The 21,122-nt window shown below is 41.9% G+C and overlaps 2 protein-coding genes across 7 annotated transcripts in view; one reads left to right on the top strand and one right to left on the bottom strand.

The window, feature by feature from the left end:
* The window catches only part of LOC140469439 (ras-specific guanine nucleotide-releasing factor RalGPS1-like), a 956,086-nt gene that overhangs the window by 583,607 nt on the left and 351,357 nt on the right, over window positions 1-21,122 (bottom strand). The window lies entirely within an intron of this gene.
* The window catches only part of angptl2b (angiopoietin-like 2b), a 47,519-nt gene continuing 38,270 nt past the window's right edge, over window positions 11,874-21,122 (top strand). Inside the window, exon 1 of the mRNA XM_072565677.1 lies at window positions 11,874-12,559. The gene's annotated coding sequence lies outside the window, so the exon portion shown is untranslated. The remainder of the gene's footprint in view (window positions 12,560-21,122) is intronic.

Here is a 21,122-nt window from a genome sequence, read left to right as displayed (position 1 = left end):
ACCACTTCCTCTGGCAACTCATTCCACACACATACCACCCTCTGCGTGAAAAGGTTGTCTCTTAGGTCCCTTTTATATCTTTCCCCTCTCACCTTAAACCTGTGCCCTCTAGTTCTGGACTCCCCCATCCCAGGGAAAAGACTTCGTCTATTTATCCTATCCATGCCCCTCATGGTTTTATAAACTTCTATAAGGTCACCCCTCAGCCTCTGACGCACCAGAGAAAACAGCCTTAGCCTTTTCAACCTCTCCCTATAACTCAATTCCTCTAACCCTGGCAACATCCTTCCAAATCTCCTCCACACTGCTGCTTTTGCAAACTCAGTGAAGATTTAACACTGTTGTGAACACAGCAAAAATCAAAAATGCCATGATGTAGATGTCTGGTACAGGTAGATGATCTTTTATCCAAAATGCTCAGGACCAGCTGTTTTTCGGAATTCGGAATGTTTCGGGTTTCAGAATACATGACCGTTTAATGGTGAAATTTTTAAAAATTCTACCGGAGGAGAAGACTTCTAACTAAGAACGTGCTTGGCCACACTCTCTACCCCCCCCCCCCCCCCCCCCCCACCCCACCCCCACCACAATGTCGCATCTGAGTGACATGCATCGAGTGGGTGTCAACTTGGGTTAACTCTTTGCACACCAAACATCCTTGTTAATGAGAGAAAAAAAAACTTCACAAAAAAAGCCTTCAGATTTTAGAGCTTTTCAGTTTTTGGTTGTTCAGATAAAGGATCGTCTACCTGTATTGTAATATTGTACACTGCACACCTCCGCCCCACTATTATAACGCAGCACAAAAAATGACGCATGCAATAATCCAAATCTGAATGACTAATCCAGATGGAAATCTTCTGTTGCTCTTTTCAAGTTACTTGGTAGACAGAGACAAACTGTAACCAGGAAAAGTAATTTAGGATTAAGAAAACAGATTACTAGATAGACAGATAGATAGATACTAAAATGTGGAAACTAAGGCTTTGACAACGGTCTATAAGCAAACATTCAGACTGGGGCTAGTGGGGCAAAAGACAAATTACCCCATTAGCCATTTTCTATGAATTATGCTGTATTTTTCTGGACTAAGATCCAGGTTACCTCTTCAACTGGTGTCTCATTGACGCATGAGTTGTACTGTGATCAGTCAACATGATGAATTTCCCTAGGCATGATATATGACCTGCTTCAGGGAGATTTAGCAACAACAGATTCCCTTCAGTATAAGGAGCAACTCCGAGGTGTCTGATCAAAAAGCAAATAAACCAAATGCCAAATATCAGTTATTAATATGCCTCAGAGGAAAACTGCTTTTAAAAAAAACAAGGACAAATTCACACACATACACACTCACTAAGTACACACCATTTCAAATGTGAAGGCAGTGCAGAGAGACTTGACAAGCCAGAGACAAGAGACTTGGACCATTTCTATTACACAGTGCTGCTGGACTGGTTTATACTTGATGTGCCTTTTATTTAGAATTAAAGAGATAAGATTATAAAAGGTCTATATTTTTCTCACAATACTGAGCTGAATCACATGTGTATGCCTATCAATGTGAGAAATAAAAGGAAGACCTTAAGGAATAATAATAATAATAACAACAACAACAGCAATAATAACTTTGAACGTTCGGGAAATACAAAGAAATGAGAGGTCTGGAAATTTTAAGTCACAGCAATTAAGGCTGCAAAATGTGAAAATGATATTTTAGAAAGAGCATGATCATAAACTGTTATCATTAAATCTGCACAGCACTTCTCCTTATATTCATCCTTACTGGCTTTGTTTAGTTCAAAGTTGCCCCTTTTGGTTTTATTTTAGAAAAAGTATTACTTTGATTACTTTTTTCTTATTTTCTGCTTCACTGTCTGTTGTCTTCCATCTTTCTAGAACTCCAAAAATGTGCGTGTGATATCAGCCATGAGTCACAAACACCCCAATGATCTTGCTCGCTGACAGAAGCAGGGAGGGCAAGCAGGAAAAATGATCAGAGACTGGGTTATGTTAACAATGGGGTAAAAAGAGAAGTGGGATTTTGCTGTAAGAGAAATCACATGGACAGGGACAGGACACGATTAGAAGCTGCAGGAGATGCGACCAGTCAGCATTGCAGCCAAAACTGAGAAAAGAAGGCGCAATCAGAAAACATGAGGAGAGAAAGACAGGCAGTGAGAAATATATCCAAGAGGGCCAGAGATACAGGCAGTGAGAAATATATCCAAGAGGGCCAGAGATACAGGCAGTGGGAAATATATCCAAGAGGGCCAGAGATACAGGCAGTGGGAAATATATCCAAGAGGGCCAGAGATACAGGCAGTGGGAAATATATCCAAGAGGGCCAGAGATACAGGCAGTGGGAAATATATCCGAGGTGGCCGGAGACACAGGCAGTGAGAAATATATCCAAGAGGGCCAGAGATACAGGCAGTGGGAAATATATCCAAGAGGGCCAGAGATACAGGCAGTGGGAAATATATCCAAGAGGGCCAGAGATACAGGCAGTGGGAAATATATCCAAGAGGGCCAGAGATACAGGCAGTGGGAAATATATCCAAGAGGGCCAGAGATACAGGCAGTGGGAAATATATCCAAGAGGGCCAGAGATACAGGCAGTGGGAAATATATCCAAGACATATGCATGCAGAAGAGTGTGATACTGTTGGGATTGTGCAAGTCCAACAGAGCTCAATTCTAGAAGCAAACCTAAGGTGACGTTAAATAAAAGAGGCGGCATTTTGATTTCCCAGTTCTGTTTAGTTTGATTGGTTAGGCACCATGTTACAGTATATATATATATAATATATATATATATATATATATATATATATTCAAACATACAAAATAGGGGCAGTAGGAGTCCATTCAGCCACTCGAATCTGCCATTTAATAACATCATGGCTTCAAATTTCACACGCCACTGCACCCCAGATAATTTCTGATTTCCTCGGCCAACAAGAATCCAACTGTCTCTGTTCAACAGGATTGAAAGATCCCGCCTCAATTACCTTCTGAGGCAGAGTTCAAATGTGGTAACTCTCAGCACTAAATATATTCTCCTCGTCTCCCTGGTGTGTTCAATGAGCCTGGTGGATCGGCCAATTGATTCGGCCGGTGATAAAAACAGTTGGCTGCCTGATTTAAATATCTGTTAACAATCCATGGACCTGCCCTGGGGGCTTGTCGGGGAGGGGGATGGGTTTAAAATGCACCAGCAGCCTTGAGCCGGGTGAGGAGAGATATCTTAAGACATTGCAATCAGGAAATATCAGGGAGGAGGGAGATTGTTAAGTGAATGGCAGCAGATGCAATGATATGCGCTCAGTCTCCTTTCAGTCCCAGGAAAGAGGAAAAGTGTGCCCGTGATTTCCTGGAGAAGGAGCCTCCAGGGGACAGTGGTTCTCAATGTTCACTCTAACCCGTGTGGATGATCCAATCGGTGTGTGGGACACTTGGATTTCTGGCTCCGTGTGCTGTACAGAGACAGGAAAAGTTAGAGGGACGTAGCTGCTTATGCCCCATGATCTGTCTAATGAAAGCTCAAAATACTTCAAATGTGTATCTGATCAATAACAGCATTGCCTCTCTCACACCCGCTTCTCAAACTCACGATCATGTTTGCTCACAACTTCAGGTTTGTTTCACAAGAGCTTGGTCAGGACACCATACTGAAAATGGCCTTCATTAAATAGTCAACCTTTAGTTGTGACAGTGACTGGAGTAACCACCCCATCGATGTGCCTTTGGTCATCTTCACATCAACCTTCCCCACATTCCCCCACCCCCTTACCCCATACCCATGGCTTCTCGACACAACTGGCTGAATCATCTTCCTTTCTTCCCTCTCCTCCGTCACTCAGCTGGATGTGTCTGCAGTCACATGGTTCCATTTTTCCCAACTGGTTGTAGCCAAAGGAGTCACCTACAATGGATATTCTTCCCAATATTGTTCGGTTTCCTTCGCAATTTCTCAGGGATCAATCCTTGGTCCTGTCCCTTTTCTCTTCTGCCTTCTGCCCAATGGTAACATTACCAGAGAACATAATAGTTGCCTGCAATTCTCTTGCCTTGTTGAAAACGTGATACACATCCTGTTCTGTCCATTGGCCAGACAGAAACTAGATAATGACAATTCCCAACATGAAAAGTCAGAGCAGGTACCTAGTCACTCCAGCTTGACACTTGCTCCTCTGGACCTACCTCTTGGGCAATAGTTACCAACATCTCAGGGCACCCTCCATCAGCAATGACTGCCTCCAGCAGACCCTCCAAGTCCCTATTCTCAAAACATGGAGACAATTTGCCACCATCCATCATTTGGATAGGCTCAGGCTACTTTCCCTGGAGCATCAGAGACTGAGAGGTGACCTTTTAGAAGTTTATAAGGTCATGAGAAGCATGGATAGGATGAACAGACAAAGTTTCTCCCCCACCCCGGTGTAGGGGAGTCCAAAACTAGTGGGTATAGGTTTAAGCTGAGAGGGGAAAGATATAAAAGGGACTGAAGGGGCAGCTTTTTCATGCAGAGGGTGGTGTGCATGTGGAATGAGCTGCCAGAGGAAGTAGTGAAGGCTAGTACAATTACAACATTTAAAAGGCATCTGGATGGGTATATGAATAGGAAGGGTTTAGAGGGATGTGGGCCAAGTACTGGCAAACGGGGTTAGATTAATTGGCATGGACGAGTTGGACTGAAGGATCCGTTTTCATGCTGTACAGCACCGTGACTCTATTTTCAGGACAATCCACAGCAAGTGCACATGCAGCTCTGTACTGACAGAGCTTGGCCCCATGGCATCCCTGAGCTTTCCAGAATTGCACGGGGAATCCTGGGAGATCATTGCAGCGCTCAGTACTTGTGCCGCCGATGAAGACAGTGTAAACTGGATGTGGTGCTAATGAAAAGGTGAATGGCAGAGTGAGAATACTCAATTGGGCCCAACAAGAGAAATGCTTCATGTAACTCACTGTAATTGACAACGTTGCCAACTTCTGGTTAAATTTGATGCTTAGAAACCATTGACAATGAGTAATATTAAAGCTGCAGCAATTTCCAGTAATGCAAATGCAGGAGGTAGAGAGAATGTGACCACAGGAATGATCTATTTGTTAATATTATTCTAAGTATAGAGACTGTGGAGTGACACTAACACTAAAGCGTCGATTACACCAAAATGAACACTGTAATGGAAGTTGTCCTACATATTTTACCCTGTCTTGTTCATATTCAATGCAGTTCATGTTTCAAGCAATGTAGGACTAGACCTCTTCTTTAAATGGATAAAGACATTGAAAAACTGAAAATCTGACTCAAAATATAATACATTTTCGAAAGCCACTCTCACTTAATTTTCAGAAGTCTCTTTCCTTTCGTTATTATTACGCACAGACACACATACTCTCTCTCTCATCCCGTTCCCCTTCACTGTCTTCGCTTGGATTGTATTCAAGAAAACGCAACTGACATTAGAGACTCACTCAGGGATTGCGTGCAGAGGTGACTGCTTTCTCAGCCAACTCTTGAAAGAGTGCTCCATAAAAGCTTCACAGGAATTTTTTTTTTCCCTCTAAAACATAAAAACAAACTGGTAGTGATTTTGGAGGAGAATTTCTGGCAGATTTTCATTTGGAGATAAGCTGCGGCAGTTTCCTAGTACTTAAGGAAGGGAAAAGTGAAAGCATCACAGTAGGTGCTGGTATTTAAACGTTTTGGCTGTGGGATCAAGCCATTTGAAAAGGCACTTGGTGACTGTTACAGAGCCTTATCTCATGAGTGTATCTCATCAGCACAAAGACTAGTCTTTGAAGAGGTCAGTAGTGGTTTAAAGACAAAGTCATTGCAGCACTGAATGAAATCATTCAGTCCACCAACTCCATGGAAGATCTACATACAGCAATCCAATCAGTCACATTCCTCTCCCTATCACTGTAGTCCTGTGAAGTTATTTCCCTTGGTGCCTGTCCAATTTCCTTTTGAAATTATTCACCATTTCCACAGGCCCCATTACGACACGTGTAAAGGTTGGTTGTCAGATCCTCTCTGCATTTCTTGCCAACATTTTAAATTGATGTACCCATAGTCCTTGAGCCGCCAGCTCATAGCAAACATCTTTTTTTCTGTTTATTTTATTAAAGCCAGTAATAACTTTGTAGACCTCTCTGAAATCTCCCTTCCAAACTCAGCATTTCCAGCCTAACCCAACATCGAGAACTATCCTGGTAGATCATGTCTGCACTCGCATTTTCTTCTTTAATTGCAGTCACAAGAACATCATAAATAGGAGCAGGAGTAGGCCATCTGACCCCTGGAGCCTGCTCCACCATTTAATAAGATCATGGCTGATCTTTTCATGGACTCAGCTCCACTTATCCATCCACTCACCATAACCCTTACTGCCTGTGCCTTAAAGGCATTCAATGAGGTAGCCTCAACTACTTCACTGGGCAGGGAATTCCACAGATTTACAACCCCTTGGGTGAAGAAGTTCTTCCTCAGCTCAGTCCGAAATCTGCTCCCCCTTATTTTGAGGCTATGCCCCCTAGTTGTAGTTTCTCCCGTGAGTGGAAACAACTCACTTGCTTGTACCTTATCTATTCCTTTCATAATTTTATGTGTTTCTAGAAGATACACCCCCATTCTTCGAAATTCCAGTGAGCATAGTCCCAGTCTACTCAATCTCTCCTCATAGGCCAACCCTCTCAACACCTGAATCAACCTCGTGAACCTCCTCTGCACCCCTGGCACATCTCAGCCATTTGAACTGGATGCTATTTTCCAGTTGCGGCCTAACAAGAGCTTTCTAAAAAGGTTCATCATAACTTCCCTGCTTTGGTCCATAAGATCAGCACTTATGAAGCCTAAGAATTCATCTGCTTAACTAATCCCTCATCATTACCGACCACCTTCTGAAGACCTGTGTACATGAAACCTTAGGTCTCTCTCTGCCCATTGCACACTCTTTATAACTGCAATTAATAGAATGGTCACAGCACATTAATAGTGATTAATTAAGTAGCTACTCCCTATTCATTGAGTATATATTAACTTTCCCTTCTATGAAAACCTCCCATTTCTATTAAATTCCATACTTTTTTGCCTGCCCCAATTTGGAAGCCTGTCAGTATTCTGCTGCAATCATTTAGATTATAGTCACTGTCAAATATCAGGGTTTGGTAGCTTTGGAACATTTTGAAATCTTTCTAGATATTCCAACACCCAAGTCAGGGTGTTACTTTGATGTTTTTCTTTAAGTAAAAGGCCCATGGAATCCCCTCAGAGTTTAGTGGGTAAATGTACGCAGTGCCACTGTCCAGCAGATCCCTCACTCAATTCCTAATCTCCATTGGCATCAATGGCTCTAGTGAGAAAGGTGATGCTAACAATTGGACGCCTGATGTTGAAAGGGTCTCCATTGATAGCGTTGGCTGTGATGCCCACTCACAAAAGGTAGAGTTATTGGCTAGCTTCCCAGCCAGTTACCAGCAAATTTCCAGCAGGAATCCTAGCTTTCAGCACAGGCGTGAAACATTGACAGAGGGGGAAGGAATAATGCAATTTATCAAATTTGTTGGGTGTTTATTTCATAGACATAACCTACACTACAAAACAAAATGACACCAGGCATGATTTTTCCAAACCTGAACTTTATGGAGGCAGTTTCAACTGTAGCTAAGGAATTGGGGAATTGGAAACTGTTCTATTTTACATCGTTTTTCCAGCATTGATTCTTCAAGAAAAGTAGTTGTCTCTTTAAAAAACTGCAAGTGGCACGGGGCCAAGTGATTTCAGTTGTCCACATCTGGCAGATAAAACACACTCTGGGCACGCTTCCATTAAGTTGAGGCCCCATACACCTTCAATCCCTAACAACATTCAAAGCCAGGAAATCTTCACCCTGGTATTCTGCATAGGAACTGATCTTGGAATGGTTAACATTTGGCCCTTCCCTTAGCCCAGGATTTCTACAAGGTGCTGCAATGCTTCATGGAACATGATGGCCTTCTGCACACCTGTCAAACATTGTGTCTTGAGTTTTGTGGTCAATCCATTTTGGCAACTGTCTTTGGTTCATTCATCAGATGGCAGGCATTGCCAGTATTTGTTTTTTGGTGGTTACCCATCTCCAACTGCCCAGAGTGACATTTAGCCACATTAACTTGTCCCAGCTAGACCAACCCAGGTAAAAGGTTACAGATTTTCTCCTCCAAATGAACCAAATGGGTTTTATGACAATGATGGAGAAAGTGAGGACTGCAGATGCTGGAGATCAGAGCTGAAAAATGTTTTTGCTGGAAAAGCGCAGCAGGTCAGGCAGCATCCAAGGAGCAGGAGAATCAACGTTTCGGCATAAGCCCTTCTTTCTGCTGTGCTTTTCCAGCAACACATTTTTAAGTTTATGACAATGGTTACAAGTCATTATTAGATCAATTTTTCTCCAGATTTTCCTTGATTGAATTTAAAATTTCACCATTTGACATGGTGGGAATTAAACCCATATCAGCAGAACATTGGCTCGGGGTTCTGGATTACTAGGCCAGTGACATTACCACTATGCCACCATCTCCTTTAACTTGCGGTGAACATTGAAAGCAATGTTAGTTCCTACTCAATGCTTCCTCCTCCAAATGAATGAGCACAGAGTAAATGAGGTATTTCTGACACTCAAAGTTCAAACTGGGGTCAGTCTACTTGACATTGGTAGACATGAATCATATTCCATACTATTGTCCTGCAGGATTTTGATCAAGTGGAAAATCTGGTATATTGGCCAATTTACATTGAGATTTCAAATTGCAGTTAATTTGTTGTGGACCAGCGTTTAGTTCTTGGTGTCTAAATGCCAAGTGTGCACAAAGGCATTGCTCAATAACATCTTAAGACCATAGCTTATTTGCTACAGTCAACAAATGTATTTTGTTTCTGTTTGCATTGTATCCACGGAAATTGCCAAAAAATAATCCCTTTAACATTTGAAGTATGATTCAGACTTGTTTGGCACTGAGCTAATGGCTGACTATGTGCTTAATGCATACATTTGATAGATGGAAAGTTCCACATCGTATGGCATTGTGCACAGGTTTATTCTCAAAGATCTTTGTGATGGTAAACAGGGGAAGAGGAAATTTCATTTTTACTACCAAATGCTGCCGCCTGCTCAAGAATAATGTCAATAAGGACTAAGTCTGCACTGCCATTTTGTTGATTAGATTCCAAACTTCTTTGAACCGATAATTTTGCATAGTTAACTAGACAAGCCAAACACAGGGGGCTGGATGTTAAAGGCAGTAAGGGAGGCTGGAGCAGGGACTTGTCCTTTTTAAGAGTGAAATAACCGCACAGGCGCCAGTATGCCATCACCAAGTCACCCTTTATTTACACGTGCACAGTACAGGGACACTGACCAGTTAGCTCCGAACCAGGAGTGAGGAGAATCTGGTTTATATATGTCAGCCAGGGCTTCCCGATTGGCCCAGGTTAACAGCCCCAGTCAGGGATCTCAGTCAACGTGATCCACGTGGCCATCTTTGTTCCAATCACCACACAAAGGGTGGCCTAGACAAGAAGGACAGCACCTACAGCTCCAGCGATTTCCCACAGGGGCTTTCCCTCCAGTACTCAGCCCCCGAGTTATGTTAAGAAACATTTTGCCAACCTTCTGTAGGCTGCAGGCCCACTGCTATCTTAGAGCTTACTAAGCTGATGGCCTCCAGATCAGGCCAGCCGTCCTCCAAGATGCAGTTTGCCCTCCTCAGTGGCACCTGGGAGGGCCCAACAGCTGCCCACACACAGTAGTCCCAGGCATTTCCTGCCAATCAACAAAATTCAGGTCAGTGACTTCAATAAGCAATGGCCTGAGATTTCAATTAGGTTAGGACGTTTCAAGATGGTTGGGTTAACGAACCTGAGGGGTACAGGTCAGTCACGATCTATTCAGTGGTACGAGAGGCTCAAGGGTCGACTCCTGTTCAGAAACGTATTTGGCAACGGTCACAACCCACCGGCTCTGGGCCCCAACATATTGGGGGCATTTTTAAATTTGTAATTCTGAAGTCTGTTTTTCAAAAGTGGTCTGATACAACGAAAAATGGCTACAAACGTCAATTAAGTGGTTGCCACAAGGGAGAGGGCAAGAAGGAGCAAGACTGTGCGAGGAGGAACAAGTGAATGAGCAATTGCGAGGGACAGCACGTGAGTGAGAAAGCATAAGAAAATGCAAGCAAGAGCAAGAAAGAGAGTGAGTAAGAAGAGAGCAGGCAAAAGTGAGAAAGAGCAACCCATTAAATGTCAAACTTAAATAAGCAAAGGGAATTTCCAACAACATCCCTTCAAAGGAGGAAGGGGAAAGTCAAAAGACACTGGACAGTGATCTCTTATAATTATAATGAGTTTATACATGCCATGGTAGTTGTACAAGGAGAGTGGGAAAAACTGCTTATTTGCTGTATTGCTGTATCAGAGTATTCTCTTACTCTACATGCTAGAAGTCAGCTAGCTACTCAGGCAGACAGAAAAAAAAGGAACAGGATAACAAAAGGGTGGTCACCCACTGAAACTGGAATTCAATCGTGGTGAAACGAAAAGAAGAATAACAGAAACGCTACTAATCTGTAAAAACTAAGAACCAAAAACAGAAATTGCTGGAAAACTCAGCAGGTCTGGCAGCATCTGGGGAGAGAAATCAGAGTTAATGTTTCAGGTCAGGTGACCCTTGCTCGAAACTCCTAAAACTAAGAATCTTGAAATAGACTTTCAACCAGCACCTGTTAAGGCCATCAGTATTCTCCACAGAACGGGTCACAATGTTCAGCTCGCCGCATTTTGCAACCAATTCAGAGACTGATCTGGGTATCTGCTTTATTAAACTCTTAGCATTTTGGTCACATCTCTAATTTGTTTGGCTTGTGTCGTGTTTGTATTTATTCTTGCACGTGGCAAACAATAAACTTACTCTTTAATAACTCAAGAAAGCCTGGTTAAATTGACTCCTTTTAAAACAAGCTCGCTTTTGGAACTGGGACAAAGAGAAGGGAACTGCTTTCAAGTGAATCTTGTGACCATCAAAAGGGGCGAGTGAACAAAGGAGGGGAGTTTGGCGACTGCTCTTCACCTGAGAACTCCGGATGATTTGCAGCACCCAGTCTGGCACCGTGAGAAATTGAGGAGCTTTGCCTGGGGTCTTGGTTTCACACAATGCCCCTTCAAACATATCGTAACCATAGCGATCAGATTCAATTTGCCACAAACCCACGAGAATATCAAATGCTTTGTCAAATTTCTTTTCACCACTGCCAATACGAGAAGCTACAAATTCTCTCCAGCACTTTCTTTTTTTAAAAAAAAACATCTCACAGCAATGCAGAGAGAGAGAGGAAATTTCAATTACAATTATAAACAGAGTATATCTTAAGCGTTAGTAGTGACAATGCACATTATTGTGTGAAACAGTTTAAACAATACCAGACACTGTTTACTGTCTCTTCATAAATCCTGCACAACTACTAAAGTTTCTCTCCACCACACCTGAGATTACGCACTGTTGCCTATTGGTTAGTTTCTGCACTTTGCTTGTGAAACTACAAACCTTTGTGTAAACTGGTACCCTCCTATGACTTACAAGGCAGATGTAAAATAAAGGTATCATGAAATGTGGAAGATGTCTTCTGCCCTCTACTGAAACATCTAATTTAAAAACTGTTGACATCTTCATTGCATGTAGGTTGCATGCATACTTCTGCGGTGCTGTCAGAAGGCAGGGTTTTCCATCTCAGAGGCTGCCAAAAGCTCAGGGGGCAGTCCACATCCTTTTAATTAGAGCTGACTGCCGTGACATCATTGCACTGAAGCTTCGGCTGGAGCCCGCCCCCTGCTATCTGTGGTGGAGAAGGAAGGCTCTGCACATTGTACATCTGCTCCTGCAGCTCGCAAAACAGAGGGAGTGCAGGAAAGGAGGTCCAATCAAGACTTGCCTACGTGCAGCAATTCTACTCTTCAGAAATGTAAATACATCACACACAAAAAAAGAGAGGATCCAGTCAGTTTGTCCTTCCCCAGTTATGTGCTCAGAACTAAGAAGATGACATACTGGATTTGAGCGTGCTTCATAACAATGCCATGCTGATGTTGCACATAGTCTGGTGTAACTGCAAGGCACAAGTCAGACAGACAGTGTGCTAACTTACTGCCTTAATAGACTGCAAGAATTCTCCTTACTCAGTTTTACAACTTTTTTGTTGCAGTAAATAGTGACGACCTATGGCGCTGTTAACACAAAGGACCTGCTAAATGCCAATAGGAGAGTTCGGAATAAAATATTTTCTTAAAAGAAAAAAAACTGTCTTTTTGGCATTTACTACTTGGAACTGATACCTGGGCATCAAGCACTTGAAAGTCTCTGACAAGAGAGCTACAGTGATTTAAACAGAGGAGAGATTGGAGTTTCTGATAACAATCACTCTGGTGAGATGCTACACTTCACACAGGCATTTTGTGCAGTTAAAGAGCAGAGACAAGAAAGTTGAGAGTAAGGACGACAGTACTGGCTACAGCAATCTGGTAAGAACGTTTCTTTCAGTTTCTCCTTAGACTTACATAATGAGTTTTAAATGTCAAATACGAAACAGAAACCAACTCAGGGCAGTTATTTTTTTACGTTCAGAAAGGACGATAGTGACTATGACAAACCAAAAATTGAGCTGCATTTAAAATAATACTAAAATCTAGATTTTGTTTAAAGACCAGCGAGGCAGTCAGCTTAAAACAAAAATCAGAAAAATCAAGTGACTGCCTTCAACATTTTTTCCTCAAATGAAGGATGATGATTAGAAATTCAATGTGTAACTTAGGGAGCACAGTCCAGAGCTTGATTCTGAGGAGACTGGCTCACATTCTCAATTCTGTCACAAACTTTCTGCTTAATTTATTGGCCAACAAAATTGGCACCTTCTCTTTGTGCTCTTACTGATTTAGGATTTCTTACAGCTGACTGGAAAAGTTACTTTAACCAGTATTTCACACTTTCTTTTTAAAGCACTCAATTACACTACCAATGCAGATCTGAAAAAAACACAAGAATCAGCCTGAAAAGAACAAGATGCGTTAATTTCAGAAAGGCTATTTTAACTTCCACTTCAGGGTAACAGACAGCAGTATAAAACTTCTACGAAGAGCATCACTTTACACATATTCAACTACCACAAAAAAAATTACCTGAGCTTCAAGTGTTACAGAGTCAGCTTAATATTGCTGATCGTTTTTAGTAATATAATCGCTAAAGTATTCAATTCAGAACAGCAAAGAACAAAATACGCATCAATCGAACAAAAACCAAGCCAGGTGTTTATTTGTTTCAATATATTTTACAACTGGGTTGAAAACTGCTTTGTAGCACACAGTCTCAAAAAGGAAAATAAAGTTAAGGACACAAAGGATTTTTCTTTCTAAAAAGGTACTTGTCGTACTGATCAGCAGTTTGCCTGTGACAGCAGACTTTAATGAGGTGTCCAAAAATGCCAAGAATGCCCAGTGCTGATCACTCTGAAGACGCAGTCTCTTCGCTTGGCAGCCTTGCCTGACAAAACCTCCGTGTCGACAGTGAATGAAACAAACGTTTCTTTCTCTCGGGTCACAGTGTGAGTACAGGAAGCGACAGGGGTTAGAGGAGGAGAGGAGGATGGGGTGGGGGGGGGGGGGGGGGAAGAGGGAAGGGGCAACGAATGACAACTGACAAGATAGCACGGGACACAAACAAGAGAGACAGAGACAGACACACAGTGACATTTGAATTTTCTTCCCAGATTTTCTTTTTTGTACATTAGGAGTTAAGCCAGTGGGTTCACCACATGAGACACAGTTTCCACATGTGGGCTGACACGGAGAACAATCTTGGCAGGCTCGATCGAATGCTGCCGCTGAACTGAAGGAATAACAAAACTGGGCACACAGTAGTTATCTCCGGGCCAGGTAACCCATGCCCCCTCCACTCCACCCCCACCCCCACCACAGGAACAGTGGGGAGGCCAGTGGGGGGCTGGGTCCTGCCAGATCTTTGTTCAAAATCTGACATGAGAGAGAGAGAGAGAGAGAAAGAAAAAATAATCCTCAAGCTTTTTTTTAAATCACAGACATGTGAAATGTTTGAGCAATTCAAGGCAGATCAGGTTACCAGTACTGTGTACCTACATAAGCCATATCCAAATGCAACTGCTGTGGAAATTTCACACACACACAAAAAAAAGTGATCAGAAAGTTTTAAAAACTCTTCCAGACACATTGGTTGGAGTGGATTATATAGTGCCTAGGATCTTAAGTTTCTTTTGCTTGGGAAGCAAGCAATTTTTTTTTATCTTCCAGAAACCTTTGCATTCAAACTCTCATTCAGAGTGGTGCAGTCAACAGAGTGACAGTGATTTAGATCATCCTGGTTTATTGCAGTTCTAACTGTTAGAGCACATGGTGCTACTAAATAGAGTGTTTGAAGACTGACATGACTCTCTATATTAAAAAATACAGACTTGTCACGACCAACCAATCCAGCCAATAATTGAATTCAACCAGTAAACTTATTTTTTGTGTGAATATTTGTTTTATTCGCAAGATATCTAAAAGTATCATCCAAAAGGTTTCAAATTGTACGTTAAGGAAAATGCAATAATTTTTTTTTCTCATTGGGTGCCTCAATCCAGAAGCAATGTGTGTGGCATTTACTGTGTATGTTCAGTGACAAGTGTACAGCCTACAAGGCTCTAAGTTACCAGATCGATCTCTGGTTGGGTCTTAGGCAGCAACCTTTCCTCAGGCTTCAGCAAATCCCTCAGCAAGTCGCCCTCCAGACTTTAGAATATGCCAATCTGCAACATTCGGCCAAGAACAACTCTGCAGTAGAAAATGTAGTGGTGAGAGCACTCTTCTCACCACAAGCCATGGTGTAGCATGATGGCTCTGTGGTTAGCACTGCTGCCTCACAGCTCCAGGGACCTGGGTTCAATTCCAGCCTCAGGTGACTATCTGTGTAGAGTTTGCCTATTCTCCCCGTGTTTGCGTGGGTTTCCTCCTGGTTTCCTCCCACAATCCAAGGACGTGTAGGTTAGGCAAATTGGCCATGTTAAATTTCCTATAGTGTTCAGAGATGTGTAGGTTAGGTGCATTAGTCAGGGGTAAACATGGGATAATAGGGGAGGGGAATGAGTCTGAGTGGGTTTACTCTTCAGAGGGTTGGTGTGGACTTGTTGGGCCGAAGGGCCTGTTTCCGCACTGTAGGGGATCTATGAAAAGACAGCCAGGCCACATCGAGGTGCTTGATTGGAAAGTTGGCAATGAGATGTTACGTCAAATAACTGTGGCCATCTCCTCAAAACTATTGGCCCAGTGATATCAGGTTATCTTCTTTAATTGATGCAGAAACTTTAAAATTATCCTCCCCGACAGACCTGCTTAAAACTTCTTGTAGCCTGTGAATCAGTTTCTTAGAAAGACTGAAGTTTTCAATTCCACCTCATCATTCTTTGCCCACAGCACAGTTCTATCATGTCCACTAAGTCCTAACTAGTTGCAACATTTTACAAAATTCTGAATTACATCTCAACAGACCATACAGTGCATCACTAACAGATTTCAACATTTCTCTTGCCTTCATTAGAATCTTCCCAAGTCCTCCACATTCTGTTTTGTTGATCCCATTTCCTTTTTCAGGAAAAAAAGAACCAAATCTATTCAATGGATTATTGGACTTAACTCGAGCCAATTCAGATACTTCCCCATCAAGGTTGCAGCAAGTCACAATTGTTACTGGCGCATGTCTATACAAGAGCCTGAAGTACAGTGCATAATACACATGGGGACAGATACACAGATGCCATCGGAAGCACCATTGTGCAGCGGTGGTTGCTGTTCTGACTGTTGTTTGTAACAAACACATGCTTCCAAAAGTGTGCTGTAAATATAAAGAGAGCCACACCCAACCATTCCCAGTTACCTAAAAATAAAACAGATTTAACTTGCAGCTGGTGTCTGAGTAGCACAGGCAGCAGAACACTTGCCCTGCACAAACTACAGGTGGCCTTCCGTTCAGAGGCACACAGGAGCAATGCCACTTTAAGACTTGGCCACTATGAGGTGCAAGTTTCGTTTCTCAATTGGACTGAGACATTATGCTGGGGCATGCCAACTCGAGAGCGCAAAGTCATCTGACACAGTTGGCTCACCTCTTACAATAAAGGTTTCTTTGGAAGTATTGTTCAGCGAAATGACACAAAGCCACGATGAGGTGATGGAGATTTCCACAGACTAGACGTGAAGGCTATGTACTTGGCTCTTCCATCCCCCGACTGCCCCATCCCCCCAGCCTCGCTGACTGCAGCTACATGGCTACAATTGATTCCAGAGAGTTACAAAACAGGGAGACAAAGCAAGTGATGACAGAAATAAAAGATACCCAACAAATAAATGGCAAAGTGTTAATGGCTCTCAGCCAATCTATCCTGGGGGATTCAGACTGGTAATACTTCAGTACAAATTACACAGAAGGCCGCGTATACAAAATATATTGCAGCTTTCAACAAATGCCATTTGCATCTATACAGTACCTTGAATGCGACATTCCAATGCCGTTTACAAGAATATTAGAAAATATATTTTAACATGGAGTCACATAAGGCAATGCCAAAAAAAAAATCTTTTAGGAAGAGATGTTGAAAGGTGGCAGGATTTAGGAAGCTTGGGGCTCAGGTAGCTGAAGATATGGCCACCAACAGTGCAATGATTAAAAATGTGATATTCAAGAGGCTAGAATCAGACCATACTAGACAGTCGTGGGCTAATACTTTGGGACAAGATGGGAGAGAATATTATAGTATCAGAATTCTGTACATGCGCCTATTTTGCCTGATTGTGGATAGATTAGAGCACAGCACAAACTGTTCTGAAGCAAAATTCTGACCATGTCCAAAACATTAATTGTGGCTTAGGCCTATTTGTGCTGGAATGCTACTTTCCATTTTCCACCTTGTAAGATGCCAATTATTTTCTTTATCCAGAAGAGATTCAATAACAAACAAGAAGGCAAGACAATAAATTAAAGCAGAGCTGAAAACCAGCCAAGAATTTGCAAGATTTACTTCCAAAGTCCACACGCAACAAACCATAAGATGATTGAATTTAAGATGGATAATATTTTGCCAGGTACTAAGTCCTTTCCAAGAAGCCCTCAATGCCACCAATTGACATAATGCACTCTCTAAGTGGAAAGAAACAGTTTATTGTCCACTAATTACATTTCCCTTGACATTAGAATTGCTCACAAATACCGCAGTGCTGCAATGATCCACAAAATATGTTGCAAGGAAACTTCCCAGGACTGCTAGATATCATTAGACATTAACTTTTACAAAAAGTATCAGAAAGAACAGCTCCAAACCATCACAGGGAGATATTTAAGGAGCTAGTCACACATAATAAAGCGTTTGCTCTTCCCATTCTAGAATCACACTGTTGAAGAAGTGAAAGGTAATACCAAACCCCAATGCAGATTTAAATGCTGCAGTACAACAAAAACAGTTTGCGTTTATCCAGTATCAGTAACTCAGAAAACGTCCCACGGTGCTTTAGAAAAGGAGAGAACTGACAGAACACAGCTATGGAAGTGTTTGAGTAATGACCAAAAGTATGGTCCAACTGGTCAGTTTTATTGGTTGGCAGAGAGATCACGTAATAAGTTGGAGGGATTTAGCAAGGTCATTCCAGACTGTACGTCCGAGACAATGGAGGGTGGGCCATCGAAGGTGGAATGGAGGGAGGATGGATGGAAATGAGCACAAACACTATGAAATTGGAGAAGATGGACCGGGGATAATGGAGGAAGAATACAATTGAAATGAGTTTCAGGTATAAAACTGCAGTCAGTGAGAAAGATTCATTAGTGCGATTGAAATAGAGTGCAATTTTAACTCAACCAAACCTGCACTGGAAAAGTTTTAGCTACAAAACGCAAATATCAGAAATATAGTTGTGCCCTGAAAATGTAGCCTTCACGTGTGAAAAATGTGCACACAATATTGGAATCCGTACATTGTATGCTACATGAATATTAACAAGGCATTCCTATGAAACCATCTGTTGCAAAAATCAGATAATTGTCGCAAAGAAAATGTAATTTTGAAATAGTGCGGTATTTCCCCTCATTAACTCTGAAGTTTTTTTGGGGTGTGTTAGGAAGTGGTGTATGGAGGAAATTCCAACGTTCTGGAACCTAAATGCTGCCATACAATTGAAGTCAGTGAGGCAACAAGAGCATTATTTTTTAACTGATATTATCAACTGCGTAAACATCATAAAAGAAACTTTAAAGAAAAGCACAAATTTGGCAGGGATTGTGAAGATTTGTGATCCAGTCTCCTTGAAAACCACCTGAGGACAACACAAAGTAATCCTCTTGCCAAATCGATCCTTTTAGAGATAGGCAAATTGGATTCTGGGTTCAATCTCATTTACATTAAGACCATGATAGTCTTCTCTCCATTCTGAGATGCTAAGGCATCAGCGTATCAAAGTGAATTGAATTGAATTCGGTTTATTGTCACCCGCACTCACGAGTTCAATGAAAAGTTGCCAATTACACCTCCATCTTAGGATCAAAGGCACCTAGGTACAGAATCTTCATTATTGGTGCATATGATACTTCTGAGTGGTTTTGAAGAGAGAGTCAAAGGCCAAATGCTGCCCAAAAATCAACCAAATCAATACAACAAGCCATCCTCCATTGTACAGATTGGGAAATCAAGCTGATGTGTGCTCAATGCCTCAGAAACTGTCTGAACAGAAAAGGAAGTGACAAAACAGTACATATGGAAAAAATACATTTTGTCTTCTTTTATATATTAAAAAAAGAACAGGTTGTAGCAATATAACCCTCAGCTGATTCAACAAAACAATAACTTATTGTTTTCTTCATTTCCATGCTGTACATCTCTATGACTATGACGATGACTCTAAAAGAGCACGTCCTGGGATGACTCCAAATCTCCACTGGTTGGAGTCATTTCTAGAACAAAAGGTTGTGGTTCTTCAAAGTCAACAATCACAACTGAAGGCCATCACTGCAGGAGTCCCTCAGGCTAGTGCCCTAAAACCAATCATTTTGAGTTGCTTCAATGACCTTCCTTCTACCCTCAGGTCAGAAGTGGGAAAGCTTGCTGACGATTATACAACGTTCAGTACAATTTGTAACTCACCAAATATCAATGCGAAAACAGACTGTTTCAGTGAAACCTGGACAATATTCAGGCTTGCGTTGATAACTGACTAGTACTATTCATGTCACAGAAGTAAATGTAATGGCCATCTCTGACAAGAGAGAACGTGATCATTTCCCCTTTACATTTAATGACATTACCATTGCTAAAACCCCCTATTTTGAAGGGGTTACGATTGATCAAAAACTGTGACTACAAGAGTAGGGGAGCCAGTGTATTATCCCTGGAGTGTTAATCCAGAGATTCATGTAATGTTCTGGGGATCCCAGTTCAAATCCTGGTGGATTGTGAATTCAATAAAAAAAAACCTGAATTAAGAGTCGACTGATGACTCAATCCGTTGCTGATTGTCAGGGAAAACCCCTCCTGGTTCACTAATGCCCTTTAGGCGAAGGAAATCTGCCATCATTACCTGGTCTGGCCTGCATGTGACACCAGACGCACAGCAATGTCAATGAGCCTTAATTGCCCTCTGGGTAATTAGGATGGGCAATAAATGCTGTCTAGCCAGGGACACCCTCATCTTGTGAATGAGAATGAATTTTAAAGGAAGGTGAAACTGAATATACTTATACTGTGTGCGGTTCAAAAAGGCAGCTCACCACTACTTTCTCAAGGGCAATTAGGGATCAGCAGTAAATGTTGGTCTGGCCAGTGATGCTCACATTCCAGAACCAAATAAAAATAAACCACAGAGTACATGTTCAGAAGCACCCCTCTTGGCACAAAAAAAGGGGACTGAAAGAAAACAAAACTCCAAGATGACAGCTGTGGTGCAGCTGAGTAATTTCCTTTTCTGAAAGAGAAAACAACTACACAGAAAATCAGCTCAAGACACTTGTGCTGGCTCAGTTGAGTTGAGTCCTCCCAAGATTGGTAAGCCTCCAAATTTGAGGTCATGTCTCCCTCTCGTCCCAGCCCATTCAAACAAATGCTGGAGAATGCACAAAGAATTTGGAGCATGATTCCCATTCCCTGTCCACAAACATTCACAATGTCACTTCCATTAAAAACTCCACACCCCTGACTCTTCCAAAGGTTCACGTGTCCCAGGGATCATATTTTTCCATCAGCAGGTGCTCCATCTGCTTAAGGATTGCTCAAATGTTCCCACAAACTAATTCAAAGAATGGAATTCTCACTGAATCAATGTTAAACACTTCTGAGGTCTGGGATTTATTAAGCCTTCCAATTTTTGTATATAAACAGATTTGTATTTAATGGCAGTAACTGAGGAGCTGCACTGACTCAGACTGCACTTTTATAACAGTCACCCGCCAGAGACAATTGCTGCCATAAAACACCCTTTTAATGAACTATTTCAAAAACAAACAGAAAGACTCAGATATATTTAAGATAGGAATTCCTTTCCAATACACGTTTCAAATCTCTCCATCATTCATTCCCCAGGACTCAAGGCTAATTACAGCATTTTTCTCTTCGGTTTCTCCCACAAACTAACGAGTGTAATACCTTGACTCTGTAAACAAATTAAATACTTGCTGGATTTATAAACAAAAGTCACTTGATTAACCAAAGTGCAACTTCTATTGAACATCAATGACATTTTATCAGTCACATAATCTAATGAGTTAATCTAAGCATTTCTCTCTCCTTTATGGTTGTTTCTTCAACTGCACGGCAACCAGTATCTCGGCACCAAGTCACCCTTTATTTACATGTGCACAGTACACTGACTGTGGCCAGCCAGCTCAGAATCAATCCCTCAACTGAGGAGATTCTAAATCCCCTACTTCGACCTATTTCGCTTAATCAACCTGTTCAGAGATGTTGTTACACACCTCTGGAGCAAATGGGACTTGAACTCAGGTCTCCCAGTTCCAGGAGTACAAGACACTACCACTGCACCT

This window comes from Chiloscyllium punctatum, chromosome 49, assembly GCF_047496795.1.
Source record: "Chiloscyllium punctatum isolate Juve2018m chromosome 49, sChiPun1.3, whole genome shotgun sequence".
NCBI lineage: Eukaryota > Metazoa > Chordata > Chondrichthyes > Orectolobiformes > Hemiscylliidae > Chiloscyllium > Chiloscyllium punctatum.
Note: the sequence above shows the minus strand (reverse complement) of the source record. Positions and strands in the feature narration are given on the sequence as shown.